Source organism: Trichosurus vulpecula, chromosome 1 (genome assembly GCF_011100635.1).
Source record: "Trichosurus vulpecula isolate mTriVul1 chromosome 1, mTriVul1.pri, whole genome shotgun sequence".
Lineage (NCBI taxonomy): Eukaryota > Metazoa > Chordata > Mammalia > Diprotodontia > Phalangeridae > Trichosurus > Trichosurus vulpecula.
This window is the reverse complement of record NC_050573.1, coordinates 185,857,082-185,878,245: the sequence shown is the minus strand read 5'-3', so window position 1 is coordinate 185,878,245 and position 21,164 is coordinate 185,857,082.

Genomic DNA, 21,164 nt, shown 5'->3' with positions numbered 1-21,164 from the left:
AACTGAGGCACACAGGGTTAAGTGACTTACCCAGGGTCACTCAGCTAGTCATTGTCTAAGGCCAGATTTGAACTAGAAAAGATGAATCTTCTTGACTCCAGGCCCAGTGCTCTATCCACTGCATGACCTAGCTGCCCACAGCTTAATCACTAATCTCCAGCAGCAATTTGGAAAGCCTCTCTTAATTTAAATGGCTATTCTTGTCATAGGCACTACCAGTAGCCACCCAAGGCTCACCTTCCTCTGCATCTAACAAATATACCAGGAGTTTATTTTAGATTAAAAGTATTTAAATTCAGTCACAATTGCTGCGACCCCTCAAATAGGAAAAATTCCCATTAGCTACCCTTTCTTTGATATCTGTCTCTGGATAAATTCACTTTGCTGGAAACACTTGGCAGAGACCAGATTACAGATGCCTGTGGATAGAACGGCATCAGGAAGGGAAGTTGGGGAAGAAGCTGACCATCTCTCAAAACTTCCATCAGCCTGGATCCTCCTCTCCATGATTCCCTTAGAGGCAAAGAGTATCTCTATCCTCTGACATCCCTCCCTTTGCTCCATGCTTGCTCCAAGCTCTCTAATGCAAACTCTCAGATTCTTTTCTTCCCCAATCCTGAGATAGTTTCTCCCTTTTAGACAAAGCTCTTAGGGTATGACCCAGTATCTCACACAAAAACTGAACAGCTCCTGCTCACGTTCAGTTATTGTTGTTTGATTCAATTTTTTAAAAAAAAGTATTTGCCCTTAGTCTAGGCATCACAGCCAAAGGGTGTGGTGTATGAAGAAAAACTTCATTATAGTGGAATGCCCCAGAGGTCAGTGCTTGGCCCTGTGCTATTTAGCATTTATTGATGACTTGGATAAAAACAGAGATATTATGTTTATCAAATTTGCAGAAAGCATGAATAATGGATGGCAGGGGTGGGATCTAAAGAGATCTTGACATCCCTAAATATTGGGCAGAATCAAATAAGGTATATTTTAATAGCTATAAATCTCATATATGGGTTTAAAAATTAATTTCACAAGTATAGAACAGGGAATGCCTGGTTAAACAGTGATCCGAAAAAGATCTAGGGATGCAACCCGAAGTGAGTCCCTTAACCTCTGAGTATCCCAGTAATTCTCTAACATAACCAATTATTGAGCAGCTGTGAGCCTGCATTGATAAAGGACACTCCTTAATGGGAACTCCCTACGCCAATGACATTGCAAGTCCAGTTTAAATTTAAAAAAAAAAAATCTAGGGGATTCCATGATTCATGACTTCAGTAGGAGTCAATAGGAGTACATTATGTCAGCTAAAAAGCCCATGACATGGCTGCATTAAGAGAGGCACAGCTTCCAGGAAGAAAGGAGATAGTAACTCATAAATAAATCTGCTTAAATCCCTCTCACCCCATCTTCAGAAAGGGACAGGTTATCTGCCTGCCTGCCAAGAATGTCACCCTTACCTTACACACACACACACCCCATATTTTATTATGCTCTTTATAATACCTTCTCATTAAGGTTGATATTCTTTATTTCATTTGAATTTCACCCATAGAGAAATATGTAGGATAGAAATAGAAATATATGGAAATAGAAATAATATGTGTTGCTCCAGGCTCTCCAACTTTGTATTGATGAAGTTGTACAATGTGGTCAGGAATGTGTCTACTCAGCTCTCTTCTCACAGTTCTTAGACCATGATGAAGGTTAACACAGAAGTCTGGAGAACACAGTTCCAGGAGAAAGCCATGCAGTACAGTGCAAGTATTTGTGGGTGTGGGATGTTTGTTATATGGTAGTTCACAAGTCAGGAAGTACCTGGACTTCATAGATAACAAGACCCCCAAGGAAAACATAGTTCATCAATTCACAAGCAGGCAACACAAGTAGAAAGGATGATAGTCCCAGAGCTGGAAGGGATGTTGGGGACCATCTAGTCTAACATCCCCATTTCCAGGTGAGGAGACTGAGGTCCAGGGAGATTAAGGCACTCTTAACTCACACAGAGTATGAAAGGTCGCATTTGAACTCAGATCCTCATCCTCCAGAGGTAGTGCTCTCTCCATATAATTTGTTTCTGGGCCAGTTCTTAGAGAAGGCTATCCCTAAGTTGGTATAGTGTCTAATTTTCTCTGAACTTGTAAGAAAGCTGTTCAGTGGTATAAAAACATATTTGAGAGCAAGACATTCTTGACTCATTTCTAACTCCTGGTTTTGACAATCATTTTCATTTTTAGTCTTTTGTTAATTCCCCAAAGGGGGCCATCTCCAGTCATCCTGATCTACATCTTACCACTGGACCCAGAGAGAGTGAGGCTGGTGACTTTGCACAGCCCTGCCTCACTTAAATTCAGTTCACTTGTACATTATGACATCACCTTCCCAATGTCATAGTCCTCCTCAAGAACAAAGGAAAAACAGTAACAACAAGAATTCCCCAGAGAAAACAGTTATCTACCTGTGGATCACAGAACAATTTTGAGTGTTAATTAGTTTCTATTTGTACAAGGCTTTGTAGACAACTATGGTATACCCCTTATCCACTCTGAAAAAAATTTTAAAAAAAAGCCACTCCAAAGGTAATTAAATTGACTTGCCTTTTGTGCTATCAACTTAATGGTAAGTCAAGTTCCAAAAGCAAAACTATGGTTCCAAATGCAGTGCTATCACACAGGTGTTGAGCATGCATCTTAGAAAAAGAAGAAAAGCTGGCCAAAGTATTTGTCTCTAAATAGAATCTGAACTTTGAATGATGTGTTGAATGCAAACTTTCTCTCATTTAATGAAAAAGAAAGTGCACTGGAAGCTGCTTAGGGTGTAACTATCCCTTCTTTGTCACCATTAGATAGGGACAGAGACAGGGACTGGGCCTGTGGTTTCATCCACATAGGGAACCTCGGGGTGAGGAAACTCTTTCTACTAATGAAGGTCAATACCTCTGCAATTTTTGGTCTCATAGAACCATCTGGAGCATTGAAAGGCTAAGTGACTGGCCCAGCTGCGTCACACACCAGTATGCATCTGAGGTAGGACTTAGACAAAGGTTTTCCTGGCTTTGAGGTTGGCTCTCTATAAACTACATGTATGTCTCTTCTCTCTTTCCTTTCCTTTGCTTTATATTACATGCTGTGCTATCCATTTTGATGATTCCATAATTGTATCTGACACCCTGTTGAATTATATGTTCAAGACTAGCTGGACTATTGTAAAAATCAATAATCCCTTCAGGTGGCAGCTCCTTTCACAAAGCCTTGGTAAATGAAATTGTATCAGTGTGTCTATTACAAATTCCCAAATGCTGCTTCTTTCAGAATCATGAGTCAGTTTAGGATTCTTTGCCTCCTCACCTTTGAAAGAATCTAGATTCATGAATTTGCAATAATCCAAAAAAGTAGCTCCCACCTAGCAAAAATCAGTGATACAAAGCTGAATTGTGCTTAGATTTAGGGGGAGTTTAATGGCAAAATCTTAAATTAAAAACAACAACACCACCACTTGATATCACTCTCATTTCCAAATATAGCTCTTCCACCTCCTCCCCTCTCTAGAACCATTCCTTGAAACAAAATAAAAGGAGAGATGGGGTTTTTCAGCAAAACAAACCAATACATTAGTTGAGTCTGATGGTATAGTATTGCCATCTCTACACAGAAAAGTCACTGCAAAATCCCAACCAACTCTTAGCAAAGATCAAGAAAAATAAATTGTCATGGTCCCATAGTATATCTACAATGAAAATATACCTATTTGTTCAGTGCTATTACCCCTTGAAGCATCTGTAAACACTATAAAGCCCCTGGTAAGAACAGAACTGGGGTCTTGGCTTAGAAGAATTATTTCTGTTAATTGCATTTCAATATAATTGGTTTGTTTTGTAACTACATTTATTTTATTTTATGTTTTTAAAAACATTATTCTGAGAAGGGGTCTCTAGGCTTGACAAATCTGCCAGAGGGGTCCAGTACACAAAAAGATTAAGAACCTCATTCTTAGTTGCTTCTTTGCTCTTCGGTGTTAGGGAATATGAAGTGTTATATGTTCCAAGGAAACATTACAATGGTTAGAATGGAAAAAATAAATATTTATGGACTTGATATGAGAAAATGTGACAGGCAAAATGGGATTACTTATGATGGGAATGTCTTGAGTGATGAGTTTGTCTTGTAACATCATAGTCAGGCTAGCACAGAATGGGGGAGAAAGTAACCTGCAGTAGATAAGAGCATGTGAAGTATCCCTCTGATCTCACCATGACACTAAAAGATAGATGTAGAACTTCAGATCTGAAATTGGTCCTTTGCAACATACAGCTATTCAATGTCAGTATGAGAAAAGTAAAGGAAAAGAAGATAGATAAAAGAGAAAAAAATTTGCCTTTAAGTTGTACCTAATGCTGTTAAGATATAAATCTAAATACTAACTTCTGCAAAGAAGTGTCAGGGACATTTAAAGCTGGTAACTGATAGAGTGACTGGTATGAAAGTCTACCAAAGAATACCTGTGTCCAACCAGGACCATCTAACAGCTGAGATCGGGAGAAAGAAGAAGCCTTATGTTCATGGTACAGTTTGACATCCTCCCAATGACGGTGAGAATATCTTAGCCCAAACTAATGCCCCAGAAGTATGGGCCTAGGACCCCCCAAGGGTTCTTTTCATAGCTCCAACTCTTAAGTCTTCCCAGAGGAGCCTGGGACTCTGATATTCTCTCTTGAGGTGGTATGCAGGCCCGCAAAGTCATAGAATCTCAACAGTCATCAAGTGGACACTAACGATCAAGAAATACAGGTCTGTTGATTTAGAATTGGAAGGACCCAGTGTTTGATGGAATGGAAAATGTAAATTAACTAAGAAAAAAAAACTATTTGATAAAAACTGCAGGGTAAACTGGAAAGCAGCAGGGCAGAAATTAGGCTTAGATTAACACTTTAAATGATATAATCTAAATGGATACATGATCCTAATATTAAAGACCATAGTATTAAAAAAGTTAGAAGAGAAGCAAATTATATACTTCTCACAGCTAGGAGATGTGTTCTTAGCCAAACAAGATAGAGGCAATTGTGAAAGATAAAATAGTTCACTTTGATGACATGAAACTGAAAGCCTTCTGCACAGACAAAATTAATGCATTTAGGATAAAAAGAGAAGTGACCAAATAAGGAAAAAAGATTTTTGTATTAAATTCATCTGACAAAAATTTAGTATCCACTAAATATAGATAAGACTAATAGACATTTCCCAATTGATAAGTGGTCAAAGGATATGAACAAATAGTTACCAAAATAATCGCAAAATATTCACAACCACCTTTAAGAATAATCCAAGTCACTGATAATAAGAGAAATGCAAATCAAAACAACCCTGAGGTTTCATCTCACACCCTGCAAATTGGAAAGATGACAAAAAATGACAACACTCAATGTTGGCAGGGTTGTGGAATGATAGGTACACTAACACATTGTTGGTGGAGCTGTGAAATGGTTGTCCTTTGTTGTTTTTTTAAAAGAACCAATGACATCACAGGGTGATGTCTTCACTTGTGTGTAAATTGGACTTAGGTGAGGCAGAGTTGCACAAAGTCATCAGCCTTACTCTGTCTTCCAGAGTTAATGAAATCCAGTGGCAAAACAAAATTCAGGACAACTGGGTGATGGCCCAGGATACGGTGGATGACCTTGGCATCTTTGATGTCTAACCAGACTCTAAGCATGCTACAGCACCTGCTTCAGACACTTTCATGGCTATCGGAACAAATTGTTTTCATCTGCCCATTACGCTGGGGGAAAAGGGGGGGCAGTTTTCACATGCTTGGTGTACACATCCCCCTAACTTACCAACAGATTTGAGGCCTGTTGATTACCCCCAACCTGGTTTAGCCCATCTGCTGAGATGGTTTTACCAGAGTGTGGTCACTGTGCATGCTGCAGCTTTTTGGAGCCACAGGTGATAGTTGGATGACTGGTTAGACACCAAAGGTGGATGAACAGCCCTGAAAAGAGCTAGGCAAGCCGTCACACTAGAGGTGCTAATCTTCCCTTAACACCTCATACAACCATTTTGGAAAGCCTTTTGGAATTATGAAAATTATGAACTAAAATGTCCGTAGCATTTGAACCAAAGACTCCCTTACTAGGCTTATACCCCAAGGAAGCCATTGATAAAAAGAAAGTCTCTATATACACCAAAATATTTATTGCAGCACTTTTTGTGATAGCAAAGAATTGGAAATACAATATTGTCTATTGGAGAATAACTAATTAAATTGTCTAACATAAATGTAATGGAATATTACTGTACTGTAAGAAATTATGTATGTGATAAATACAGAGAAGCATGGAAAGGACTACATGAACTAATGCAGAGTGAAGTAAGCAGAGCCAAGAAAACAATATGCACGATAACTACAATAATGTAAATGCAAAGAACAACCACACGCCAAAAAAAAAAAAATCAAAAATTAATTTAACAAAATTATAAAGATCAAGCATGACTTAAATGAAGAGATATGAGAGGATATCCCCTAACTGACTCTTTGTAGAGTTGAGAAGTCTACACACTACATATATTTTCAGATTTTTTTCAATGTACTGCTCAATTGTGCTGATTTTTCTTTCTTTCTTTAAAAAATACTATTTGTTATATATGGGATGGGTCTCTGGGAGGGGATGAGAGAGGGATGGATACTAAAGATAACTATGATCATGTAAATAGCAAAAGACATCAATAGAAACTTATTTTTAAAATAACTAGAAGGGAGCTTAGAGGCCATCTAGTTCAACCCCGACATTTTACAGAAGAGGAAACTGAAGCCCAGAGAGGTGATTTGCTCTTGTGATAAATGGCAAATGTGAGCCCAGGTCCTCTGCCTTAAAAGCCAATGAATGCTCTCATCATGCTACTCTATTTAACAACAGGTGATATCTAGCTTTTTTTTTTCCAAATCCCAAGTGAGGGAGAAGCCACAATGTCCCCAAGCAGCCCACTGAAATTATAAATAGCTCTTATAAACATAATAATAGCTCATGTTAGGTTTGCAAAGTGCTTTCCAATATTAGGTTTACAAAGTATTATCTTATTGGATCCTGTGAGGTAGGTGGTGTTTTTATCTTCATTTTACAGATTAAGAAACTAAAATGCAAAGGAGTTGAGTTGCCCAGGGTCACACTGAATTTGACTTCAAGTCTTCCTGAAGCCAAGCACGTGATCCCTCTCCTACAACCCACAGCTACTTCAAGCATGTACATTTTTCCTTCTGTTGTATGTATGGTCTGGGCCCTCTCTTGAAGGGCCAGTCTTGACACTTCTGCCCCTCAGGGTTCCAGGGTGTGTTGGAAGGCTTAGGCACGCTCTTCCTTTACATCTATCAGCTTGAATTCTTTCTGTCTGTGTTCCCATTTGGTTAGAAAGCTCATGATGAGCACCCCAGGTTCACCTAATCATTTAACATCTGCTTCAAAGATATAGCAAGAACAAAGTACAAACATTCCCACCAATACCTGCAGGGCAGACTGTCCCCTCTACCACTACCTTGATCTCTGAGGAGAAGGCTCAAAATTTAGTTCAGTTCCTACGGTGTTCTCATTTCTTTCAGATGATCTTCCTATAGCATGATCTCCATTCACCTCACCATTCTAGATGCCACCTCTAGACATTAATTTGTCTAGGAGAAACTACAGGAACACTATGAATTTATTAATGTACCCCAAGATTGCATTCACTTCTTGGTTGCTATGATATATTTTTGATTCATATTGAGCCTGTAATCCACTAAAATGGTAGTTATTTTAAAATGAAATGCTCATTAGCCATGGTTCCCCAATCTTGTACTTATGAAGTTGCTTTTCTTTCATGCAAGTGTAGGTAAAAGTGACAAAGCTGCCAGGTGGCAACTATTCTCTTTATGATGCCCTGGTATGGATCTCAGGGTCGTTGTGCAGTTGTTCAGTTATGTCCAACTCTTTATGAATCTATAGACTTTGTCCACAGAGATTTCTTGGCAAAGATCCTAGAGTAAGTTGACATTTCCTTCTTCAATGTGACCTTATTTTACAGCTGAGAAACTGAGGCAAATAGGGGTTAAGTGACCTGCCCAGAATCACACAACTAGTAAGTGTCTGAGACCAGATTTGAACTAAGACCTTCCTGTCTCCAGATCCGGTTCTCTGTCGATTGTACCACCTCAGTGCCTGAGTCTTGGAGTATCCTAATCTAGGTCTAGGACCTCATCTTGTACTGATGCACATTTTATTCCTGGGTGCTGGAGTAGGCCATGTGGCATGCCCCTGTCCCTAGTGTCTGCAGACCTCTCTACCTGTCTCCCTATGTCAACCTGTGCTAAGCAAATGATTCACTGTAACATTTTCTAGATTTCCGCAACAGGACTCAATCTGGTGCATTTTCTAGGTCTGTTTGAAGGTGTTTTGTGGAAAGGACCTCATCTGCTTTCTGTCATTCAGCCATCAGGATTCCTTTACTTCATTCATTCATTCACGATCTAGCCCTAGAACCCTACTAATAAGTCAATCAGAATCCTGTAGCACTTGAGTGGGTTTGAAGGCAGGATTAGTTCATCAAAGGGCTGTATCATATCAGTTATACTATTAATAAAAGTCATATAGAGCTTTTTTATGAAGTAATTTTTCCAAAACAGCCCTGAGAGGTCATTAGATCACAGAGTGCAGAAGTTTGGCACTCTGAGAATGTTGGGGGGTGGGGGTGGATGTAAACACAACAGACTTTTAAATTTGATCTGCATTATTAACATTTTCTCTATCACTTTAATTCAAAGTGTTGATGAACAGTTGGCCAATTTCTGAGATGTAAATGCTTACACTAAAAATTTAGCAGTTTATGTGCTCGCTCCAACACACCCCTGCATGCTAGAGACCATACAGTCTATACAGTTCAACCTGCTTATTTTATAGATGAGGAAAATGAGGCTTTGGAGGTCCATTGATTTGTCCATGACAACACAGCTAATAAATGTAAGAGTCAGGTTTTTAACCAATATTTTCTGACTTTAACTCAGAATCATATCCCTTAGTTTTCTCCTTGGTCTCTGACCACTAAGATTTCAGATGTTTCAGTAATTTCTGGAACACAGCTATATCCTGCCATTCCATTCGTAATTCTGTCTAAATTTAGGACATTTTACCCCTCTGAAAACTAGTCAATAAACATTTACTAAGCACCTACGATGTGCCAGGCACTGTGCCAAATGCTGGGGATACAAAGATGGGGTGGGAAAGGGTAAAGAGTAAACATTTATATAGCACCTACTATATGTCATACTGTGCTAAGCACTTTGCAAATATTCCCTCATTTGATCCTCATTTGTAAGGTAGGTGGTGTTACTATTCCCATTTTACAGTTGGGAAAACTGAGGCAAAAACCAGAGGTTAAATGACTTGCCCAGGATCACACAACTAAGAAGTATCTGAGGCTAGATTTGAATTCAGGTCTCCTTCCTTCCAGGCCCAGCACTCTATCCACTGTACCACTAGCTGCTTCAAATGTGAAAGACAGTCCCCTCTCTCAGGGACCTCACAGTCTAATGGGAGAGACAATATAATAATAATAACAGTCAACATTTCTATAGCCCTTCTATGTGCCAGGAATTGCGCTAAATGCTTTACAAGTATTATCTCATTTGATCTTTATAACAACCCTGGGAGGTAGTTGCTGTTGTTATCCCCATTTTAGAAATGAGTAAATTGCAAACAGAAGTAAAGTGACTTGCCCAGGGTCACACAGCTAGTAAGTGTCTAAGACCAGATTTAAACTCAGACTCCAGGCCCAGCACTCTGTCTACTGCATCACCTACCTATCTCTATCAACAATTGTGTTCAAACAAGGATACACTGGTCCTGGAGTCAGGAGGACCCAAGTTCAAATCCAGCCTTGGACACTTGACACACTAGCTGTGTGACCTTAGGCAAGTCACTTAACCCCAACTGCCCTGCCCTCTCCCCTCCCCATCAAAAAAGATATATACAGGATAAATTGGACAAAATCAATAGAGGGAAGGTACTAGAATTTTTTTATTTTTTAATTTAATTTATTTAATATATTTAGTTTTCAGCATTGATTTTCACAAGAGTTTGAATTACAAATTTTCTCCCCATTTCTACCCTCCCACCCACTCCAAGATGGCATATGTTCTATCGTTGCCCCATTTCCCAGTCAGCCTTCCCTTCTGTCACCCCACTCCCCTCCCATCTCCTTTTCCCTTCTTCTCTTGAAGGGCAAGATAAATTTCTACGCCCCATTGCCTGTGTATCTTATTTCCTAGTTGCATGCAAAAACTTTTTTTTTGTTTTTTAACGTCTGTTTTTAAAACTTTGAGTTCCAAATTCTCCCCTCTTCTCTCCCCGCCCACCCTCCCTAAGAAGGCAAGCAATTCAACATAGGCCACATGCGTATCATTAAGTAAAACCCTTCCACAATACTCACGTTGTGAAAGATTAACTATGTTTTGCTCCTTCCTAACCTATCCCCCTTTATTGAATTTTCTCCTTTGACCCTATCCCTTTTTGAAAGTGTTTGTTTTTGATTATCTCCTCCCCCTGCCTGCCCTCCCTTCTATTGTCCCCCCTTTTTTATCTTCTTCCTCCTTCTTTCCTGTGGGGTAAGATACGCAATTGAGTGTGTATGGTATTCCCTCCTCAGGTAAAATCTGATGAGATCAAGATATACTCATTCCTCCTCACTGCCCCTTCTTCCCTTCATACAGAACTGCTTTTTCTTGCCACTTTTGTACGAGATAATTTACCCCATTCTATCTCTCCCTTTCTCCCTCTCTCAATATATTCCTCTCTTATCCCTTAATTTTATTTTTTTAGATATCATCCCTTCATATTCAACTCACCCTGTGCCCTCTGTCTATATATATATATATATATATATATATATATATATATATATATATATATATATATATATATATATATATATATGTAGAGAGAGAGAGAGAGAGATGTATACACATATATATGTATATAGATGTATACACACATAGACACACATATGTATACATATACATACACACACATACATACATACATACATATATATATATATATGCATATTCCTTTCAGCTACTATGATACTGAGGTCTCATGAATCACACACATCATCTTTCCATGTAGGAATGTAAACAAAACAGTTCAACTTTAGTAAGTCCCTTAGGATTTCTCTTTCTTGTTTACCTTTTCATGCTTCTCTTGATTCTTGTGTTTGAAAGTCGAATTTTCTATTCAGCTCTGGTCTTTTCAGTGAGAAAGCCTGAAAGTCCTCTATTTTATTTAAAATCCATATTTTGCCTTGGAGCATGATACTGTTTTGCTGAGTAGGTGATTCTTGGTTTTAATCCTAGCTCTATTGACCTCCAGAATATTGTATTCGAAGCCCTTCCATCCCTTAATGTGGAAGCTGCTAGATCCTGTGTTATCCTGATTGTTTTCCCACAATACTCAAATTGTTTTTTTCTGGCTGCTTGCAGTATTTTCTCCTTGATCTGGGAGCTCTGGAATTTGGCAACAATATTCCTAGGAGTTTTCTTTTTGGGATCTATTTGAGGAGGCAATCTGTGGATTCTTTCAATTTCTATTTTACCCTCTGGTTCTAGAATATCAGGGCAGCTCTCCTTGATACTTTATTGAAAGATGATATCTAGGCTCTTTTTTTCATCATGGCTTTCAGGTAGTTCAATAATTTTAAAATGATCTCTCCTGGATCTATTTTCCAGGTCAGTGGTTTTTCCAATGAAATATTTCATGTTGTCTTCCACTTTTTCATTCCTTTGGTTCTGTTTTATAATATCTTGATTTCTCATAAAGTCACTAGCTTCCACTTGCTCCAGTCTAATTTTTAAGGTAATATTTTCTTCAGTGGTCTTTTGGACCTCCTTTTCCATTTGGCTAATTCTGCCTTTCAAGGCATTCTCCTCATTGGCTTTTTGGAGCTCTTTTGCCATTTGAGTTAGTCTATTTTTTAAGGCGTTGTTTTCTTCAATATTTTTTTTGGTATTTTTTGGGGGTCTCCTTTAGCAAGTCATTGACTTGTTTTTCATGGTTTTCTTGCATCCTTCTCATTTCTCTTCCCAATTTTTTTTCTACTTCTCTAACTTACTTTTCCAAATCCTTTTTGAGCTCTTCCATGACCCGAGACCAGTTCATGTCTTTCTTGGAGGCTTTTGATGTAGGCTGTTTGACTTTGTTGACTTCTTCTGGCTGTATGTTTTGGTCTTTGTCACCAAAGAAAGATTCCAAAGTCTGAGACTGAATCTGAGTGTCTGAGTGCGTTTTCACTGCCTGGCCATGTTTCCAGCCAACTAACTTGACCCTTGAGTTTTTCTGCAGGGTATGGCTGCTTGTAGAGCAAAGAGTACTTTGTTCCAAGCTTGAGGGGATGAGCTGTTGATTTCAGAGCTATTTCTATACATCCAGCTCTGCCACACCAGCACTCCTCCTTCCCCAAGAACCACCAACCTGGACCTGACCCAAATCTTAAGCAGGCTCTGCACTCCTGCTCTGACCCACCACTTAATTCCTCCCACCAGGTGGGCCTGGGGCCAGAAGTAACTGCAGCTGTAGTTCTGTAGCTGTGCCACCTCCTCTGCCCCCCAGAGTGGTGGTCAAACTGCAAACTCCTTCCCTCTGTCACTCCAGCTTTTCTCACTAACCTTCTCTGTTGTTCTTTGGTGTTTGTGGGTTGAGAAGTCTGGTAACTGCCACAGCTCACTGATTCAGGGTGCTAGGGCCTATTCCGCCCGGCTCCTGGTCTTGTTGGTCCTGCCACCACCCATGCTGAGCTCCGCTCCCCTCTGCTCTGTGCGCAATAGACCTCATCCAGCAACCATCCAGGCTGTCCTGGGCTGGATCCCTGCTTCCCTCTGCTATTTTGTGGGTTCTGCAGTTCTAGAATTTGTTCAGAGCCATTTTTTTATAGGTTTTTGGAGGGACCTGGCAGGGAGCTCAAGCAAGTCCCTGCTTTCCAGCTGCCATCTTGGCTCTGCCCCCCAAGGTACTAGAATTAGAGGAGATTTGGAGAGGCTTTTTGTAGAAAGTAGGATTTTAGCTGGGACTCTTTCACATTAGAATATTTATTCATAAGTAATAAAGATCAGACCACTCACTTACTAAAGAATTATCACACTAAATTTCGGGCCTGCAACACTCAACATACTATTTTGTGGTGTCTTAAAGAAGTAGTTCTAACTTGCTTAGTTGTAGAGATATGACAGTACTGTTTTTTGTTAAGTTTACCTAATTAAAATAATCATTAAAATGGAAAACATATGTTGAGAGCCATCTGTCCAACACACAAATAATGCATTTCTCATCAAAGGGAATTTCTTTGAAAAAGAGTAATTTTTTTTAAAAAACAAAAAGGGGGCCAGGGAGGAATGAATTGATTTTCCATAATCACTACCCTCAGAAGGGTGCTTTTAGGTATCAGTTTGTACGTAAAATCTTCCCCTTCTCTTCATCAGCTCCTACTCTGAAATAATCCTTCAGGAAAAATGCTATCTTGACAGAGTGTGCATAAACCATGATTAAGGTTATAATTCAGCATTCTACCTCAGACCCTGACTCTAATAGAAGGAACAGATGGTCTTAGGCAAATATCATGTGTTTAAATGGAAGACCTGGATAGGTGTGGGAAAGGGTAATTCCAACATACCATATTTGAATGTAATCTACATTCTATAGACACTTTACAAAGCTATAATAAATGCAACCACTTTACAGGTCTCAGAGAAAAAAATGACTTAATGATGACAGCTTCTGCCAATGAAAAATGCTATGCAAACTTTACCTAGTAACAGTGAGCATCTGTGTTTTACTTCCAATGGATTATTTATTATTCTGTTCATTATTTATTATGCTAGTAAGCAATACTCATGTAGCTTGTTTCATCCAATGTATTAGCTTTTTTTTCCTTCTTTTATTTCACTTCTTTTGGATCCTAGACACCGTGGAGGTAGGTGAGCTCAGGAGACAGAGCAATGGAGTGTGGATACGGGAACGGTGAGTTCTGTGTCTGGCATAGATAGAGCAATTGATAGAATTCTGGTTGGGATCTGGTTGGGGTTTTTAGATGTTTGTTGGAATTTTATGTTTCCCTACTTGCATATCACCTGGCCTTCCTCCATTTCCTCTCATACCATTCCTTTTCAAATTTCTGCCTTGCTCTTTTCTCTTATTTCTTTTAAATTTTTTATTATTTATTTTTAGTTTTCAACCTTCACTTCCGTAAGATTCCAAATTTTCTCCCCATCTCTCCCATCTCCCCACCCCAAGACACTGTGTAATATGTGAAGAAGAATTAGAACTAATGGGAGAAACCATGTTTTTTCTCTTATTTCTAATATGGGTATCTCTAAATACATAAAAGGGGTCTTCAGGTGGTAAAGAAATTTCACTAATGAGCAAATAAATAATATCATTTTGATACTAATGAGCTCTGATGTGAAACTGGTCACTGTTTTTCCTGTAATTCAGCTCTGAAGCTGCAATAAAATGTCAACCTACTTCACAAGTTGTAAGAAACAACTGCATTATTTTGTTCTAATACCAGAGTTCACCATGTTTAAAAGGCACACTGTCTAAAAAGTGAGTGACTTTGCTATGAGAAACAAAAATCATTTTGATCTAGAAAAATCAGGGCGGTTTGGGCACCTAAGGAAGTACAATTGTAAGGGATATCCATCTTTTTATTAAAGATAGGGTGGATGACTGAGGACAAAGTTACAGAGCAAGCCAGGTGGAGTCCATTTGTAATGACAATATAAAACTGTGAACTTTCTTTCTTGTGGTCCAGTTATCTACTCACAGGGCTCCTTTGGAAGGTTTTCACTTATCACTGTTGTTGCCTATCTTTAAGATCTTGTCCTATAAGTCATTATTGCGTATGATGGAGTAAAGGTATTATTCTAAGCTCCTGGCAAGGATGAAGCAAAAATCTGTCACTGACTCTGGCTACTGCTGTTTAGTTGAAAGGTAATAAATAAGCAGCTACTTCTTGTAAGAGTGCTCAGGAACCACTGTGATGATTCACAGAAGAGTAACGCCTATAAATGACCTTATGGCAGAAGAGGTTGTTACTAGTTTAAAGATCTGTGCCTTTTATTCATAGCTTTGGTTTAAATTATGATTGAGAGGAAGCTATTCATTACTTTGGACTGTTGTGACACTCTTTTGTTTATAATTTTAAAAAATGATCTGCCTCATCAAGGTGGCTGAAGTTATTTTAGGAGGGTATATGCATATATGGTAGTCTCCTTAAGCAGTTTTCTCCATTGTATGTTAATTTCCTGGTCAATGTTTAAGTCCACAAAGTTAATTCTTTTGAATCTTATGCATACATTTTTGTTTGGTGATGTTTTAATGTATTTACTACAAAGTTTAATTCACTCACATCCACTCTTAATTAACCTATTGAGATGATCTCCATAGAAGGCAAGAACATTTCTTTCTATCACATCTGACTTCTGAAAGACATTTCTTTTGATGAAACAACAACAAAAAAAATAAGGCTCAAAACTAGAAGACTGAATTAAAGTCCAAGATTTTTGGCTAAAAATGGCAGATGTTAACCAACTACATTATAATTATAGTAGTTTTGTTCAGTCAATTTCAAATGGATGAACTCCATCTAAAGTCTCATTCCAGGCAACATATAGAAGTCTTCAGCATTCAAATTTAATAGCATTCAGCTATCAAATCTATGAACAGAACTGCCAATGAAAGAAAATGAAATTCGTTTTATCTTCTCTCCCCTGCTTGCTTTTTGGAGATTTAAAAATGGCTCCAGAATCAAGAAGAGCACAAGTCAGGGGTCCTTAATTTCTTATTCAACCCTTAGGCAACTGACTGGTGATCCTGGAATGAATATCTAGCTAAGATCCCAAGGCTGTTCCTGGCCTAGAATTTGTTACCTCATCTTGACACTAGAGTTTACAGGAGTAAACATGATTGTTTGGCTTGGAGGGGAGGAGAGGAGGAAGTGAGTCTTCTTTAAAGGAGAGCTGCATAATTATGACTCAACCTCCCAGCATCCCAGCTATAGGGTTCAATAAAGAGCTTGAGCTATCCCAATGAAAGTGCTTTTGGTAACTCTTTGGTAACTTTTGGTAACTCATGCTTTAAGCAAATCTCTAACTCATTGGTCAAATACATTCTTTTCAAAGTACTTTTCAGAGAAAATGTCTTCTGCCACAAACCTTTATTCAAAGCTCTGGTTGTTTCATGTGACTAATTTGTTTAATTTTTGCTATAGCTTACAAAACTAGGAACTGCTATTATATTCATTTTATAGATGAGGAAACTTCAAGCTTTGTGTAAAGGAGAAATCCCAGATCTCTTGACTCCTTGATAAATGCTATGTACTTGACAACATCATTCCTTCCTATGTTCCCCCATACTACTTCCCTGTCTTTGTCAAAGTTTTTGCCTGAGTACCTCCAGTAGATAAATTATGTTGGTTCCAATATTGCAAAATTTCTTTATGCACAGATTCACTGGACTATGGGATATGCTACCTGATCCATGCTCACCTTTTTCTATCATCTCAAAAGATGACTTATTATAAGACAGATGGAATATTATAACTTAGTTACAAAATAAACCAGTATCTCTTTAAAGTATTCTTAACTATTTAGTTGTGTTTTTAAAACATTTCTGGCTCCATGAATGACTTGTCAAAGGTGTTTATAAAAATAAAGGGTCATTTCCTAACTTTTTAGGAGTGTGATATGTGCCCTAAGCCTAATTCATTAGCCTAATTTGTTAAAAAGATGCTTAGTTATTTTAAGCACAAGTATATTCTAAATAATTTTAAAACAATTCCCCCCATATGTGGTCATCTTTGCAAACATTATTAGGAATGTCTTTTGTGTATTTATAGTGAATCTAGTCTTCTAATTTAAAGTTTAGAAGAATCAATGAAAAAAATCAATGAAACAAGAATGGGAAATCCAAATCTGGTAGAGAAAAAAATTGCAACATGGGAAAGAAAATTTAGCATCTGCATAAGTAAGTGCTTAGAATATATTTTATAGCAACTTGTGAATTAGAAGTACAACTGAGGTACCAAATGTAAACTTTGAGAGAATTATGGAGGAAAGCAAATAGTAATGCTTACCATCTCCCATTTAGTGACATTTCAAGCACCTGAATGGAAGGTGAACTTTTTGTGCAGTCAAATTAGGCATTTGTAAACACTGGTATTTAATGACTACTATGAAGACCCCACCTCAAAATACTACCCCACTGACACTAAAAATTCTGTTAGTCATAGCTCAGAATTTTCATGTATTCATACTCCTTTTTAAAAAACTTTATCTTTGGGGCAGCTAGGTGGTGCAGTGAGTAGAGCACAGGCCCTGGAGTCAGGAGGACCTGAGTTCAAATCTGGCCTCAGACAGTTGACACACTTACTAGCTGTGTGACCTTGGGCAAGTCACTTAATCCCAATTACCCTGCCTTACTGCTGCCAAAAAAAAAAAAGCTTTATCTTTTCCTTCACCTTCATTTCCAAATATATCACTCATGCCTCTGTTCCTTAGCAAGTCATCTTTTATAATAAGGAATTTTCTTTAAAAAATCAATCAAGTATTTTATTGTGTTCACTCTGGCACTATGTCAGGAAATGCATAGGTGATGGGAAAAACTAAAGGCAAAAAGTGCCCTGTCTTCCAGACGTTTACATTCTAATGGAGGATTGTACATGTAAATAAGTAGTACATAAAAGATACATACAGAGTAGATGGAAGATAACCTTAAGAGGGTAAGGTTCTAGGGCCTAGGGTGAAGCAAGAAGTATAATGAGGCTTGCTGGGGCTTTTCCTAAAGCAGTCTAGATGAGGGGGTCACCAATCAAGAGAGCAGAGTCTTAGGGTAGAGTGGAAAGCTGACTAATAAGTGAAGTAATCTGGAGAATGAGTCAAGCCTGAACTATAGAAATCTTAATGTTTGGAGACACACACCCTTAGAGATGATGTCTACTTGGAAAACCAAGGTCTGGTTCAGGGTGTAAAGGACATTTACCATGATAATTTTCAAAGAAGGGGTACTTCTTTTGGTTAACAAATGAACATTACATCTTTAACTTCTCTCTGCTAAGAGTTCTCTTTCAATTATAGTAAAAATTGAACAAAGTGGTTTTTAATAGAACTTTCAAAAAGGCACCTGGTTACTATCCCAATCACTTGAGTAGAGATTAGCTAAGAATTTTTTAATATTGCCTCAAGTAGTCCCCCTCTTCTCATTTCAGTTTTGTCCCTCCAGAAACATATGATAATAAAGCAATGACTTATGCTTGCAAAACACCGTGAAATCTTCATGAAGAAGAAATATAAATCCCCCCTCCCCCCAAAAAACCACACCATGGTGCACTCATCGATTTGCACTGCTCAGCGTACTACCAATTGCAGCGACAATTAGTATTTAACCGTATTTCTAGTATCACACATGTCATCATATGATGACTTTTTTTATTACCGGTGCATACTCATCATGTCAAAACAGAAAAGAAGTGGAAAAAAAGTTTTATTACAATTGTTTGAACCCAGGGCTGAGATTGAAATATTGCTGAATGAGAACTGCCCTCAAACACTATTATTGAAAACTGAATGACTTTAGAAATTAGCTTTTGCTGCAGACTTTATAAAGTTTATTAATGAATTCAACCTAAAATTACAAGGCAAAATAGAGCTTGCAGATGAAACTTGTTTTGTTGTAAGGTCAATTTAATGACAATTGATACTGTTTGAATCACAAGGTCAGGTTTTTTATATACTTCCTGTGCTGTCAAAATTAAAACAAGAAGTGAGATCTCTATTCCCACACAAGTTTGTAGCTGTTATATTTTTATATTTTCCCAAGCTCAGACTACAGTTCCAGCAGTTCTTTTCAGACTTCCATGCAATTGCAAAAGAAATTTCCATATTTTAAAATCCATTTAACTGAGCAATTGAGGAGCTTCCACCTAACCTTCAATTGAAGTGACTACTCTGTAATGTAATGACATAATAAAATTCTTTATCTAATAAAGAATCGAATAAAATTCTATTCATGCCTTCCAAGTGATGATATACTCAATCAAAATCATATGTTTGTGGATTGATATCAGTATTTAGTGTGGCAAGACATTTTCAAGATGAAATAAATAGAATCTGATTATGAATCAGCATTAACAGATGAACATTTGCAATCAATTTTGATAATAGGGAAACACCACGAACTCCAATTAAATTAAATGTTATCCCTCCTCACCCCCCCCAAAAAGGAATTACATTCCTCTCATCAGTAGACCCATATTACAAAAAAAAATTGTACTTAATTTTTATTTTACATATCCAAACCTGAACTCATCTTTTTTCCTAAACCCTTCCCACCTCCAACCTTCCCTATTAATGTAGAGAGCGACATCATCCTTCTAGGCCTTCAGACTCCCAACTTAGACGTCATCAACTCCTTACTATCTTCCATACGTCCCCCCTGCCCCACCTCCATATTCAATCTGTTGCCAAGGCCTGTCAATTTCACCTCTCTAATGAGCTCCTTTCTCTCCTCTGACACCATCACCATTCTAGTGAAGGCCCTCATCAACTCATGCCTGGACTCTTGCAATAGCCTATTGGTGGGTCTGCCTGCCTTAAGTCTTTGCCCACTCTAATCCATTCTTTAACCACCAAAGTGACTTTCCTAAAGCACAAGTCCATCCATATCACTCCCCCACTCAATCATCTTCAATAGTTCCCTATTACTTCCAGGGTCAAACACAAAATGCTTTGTTTGGCATTCACAGTCCTTCATAACCTAGTTCCCTCCTACTTTTCCAATCTTCTCATACCTTATTCCCCTATATGTACCCTTCCATCTAGTGACACTGGCCTCCTTTATGTTCCACAAACAAAATACTTCATCTCTTGGCTTTGGGCATTTTCCCTCTCCTCTATGCCTGGAATGCTCTCCCTCCTCATTTCTACCTCCTGGGTTCCCTGACTTTCTTTAATTCCCATCTAAAATTCCATCTTCTACATGAAGCTTCTCTCAGTCCCTCTTAATTCTTGTGTCTTCCCTCTGTAGATCATCCAATATACAGTTTGCTTGTATTTGTTATTGTCCCCATTAGATGGTGAGCTCCCCGAGGGCAGGGACTCTTTTGCCTCTTCTTATATCCACAGTTTAGCACTGTGCATAGCACATAGTAGGAACTTAATAAGTGTTTATTGGCTATTACATTTTGAATTTCATCAAAAGAATCTATGGAAATTAGTTTTCTCTCTTGTTATAGAAATACCTACATAATATCCTCAATTTTACCTATTGGCCCACAAAGCCCAAAATACTATGTAACCTTTTAAAGAACAAAATTTGCTGACTCCTATAACAAATTAGATACATTATTAAAAAAGAAAAAAAAGCCAATAATATTACATCCTTTATACATGGCAGCCTCATTGGAGGATTCCTTTCTGCTACCACATGAGTAGTTCATACCCCATCTTAGCTTGCACTATACTAATGGATCCTATGCAAGATATTTTGGGTCTGAATCTTCCCAATATCTAAACACTTGAATCTTTTCTCAATCGGAGGTAGGAAATACTTTCCCAAGGCCTGAAGTTCTAAGTTGGAACTCCTAACATTTTACCATAGAAACAATGTTACAAACTGTGGTCAGATTCCCAGACCAGTCCACAAAAGACCATTTTGCTGACAATGTAACTGGATGCTATTTAAGTAACACACTTACAATTCCATTTCCTTCCACTGTCATGTGATTTTGATACTAAATAGAACATCTGCCTGCAAATCATTAATTATGCTGCATTACACTCAGACTTAAAATAAATGGATTTTCCTTTAGTTATAAATTAAATGAATTTCATCTCCAAAATGAAGATAATTTTTCATAGAAGGCTAGAAGGCAGTAGTTATCATTAAGGATAATTTTTCATAACACAAAGTTTCACTGCAGGGAGTCCCCAACTTGCAAACAGATTGTGTTTCAAAATTTTGTAAATCAGCTGTTTGGTGCTAAGAATTCAGTACCGGATTAGCTCACAAAAACCTATTTGAATCATAATGTTGAGGGTAGTATTTCATAGAAAATTGTTTTCAAAACACTAAGTTGTTTTCCTCCCGTATTCCACAA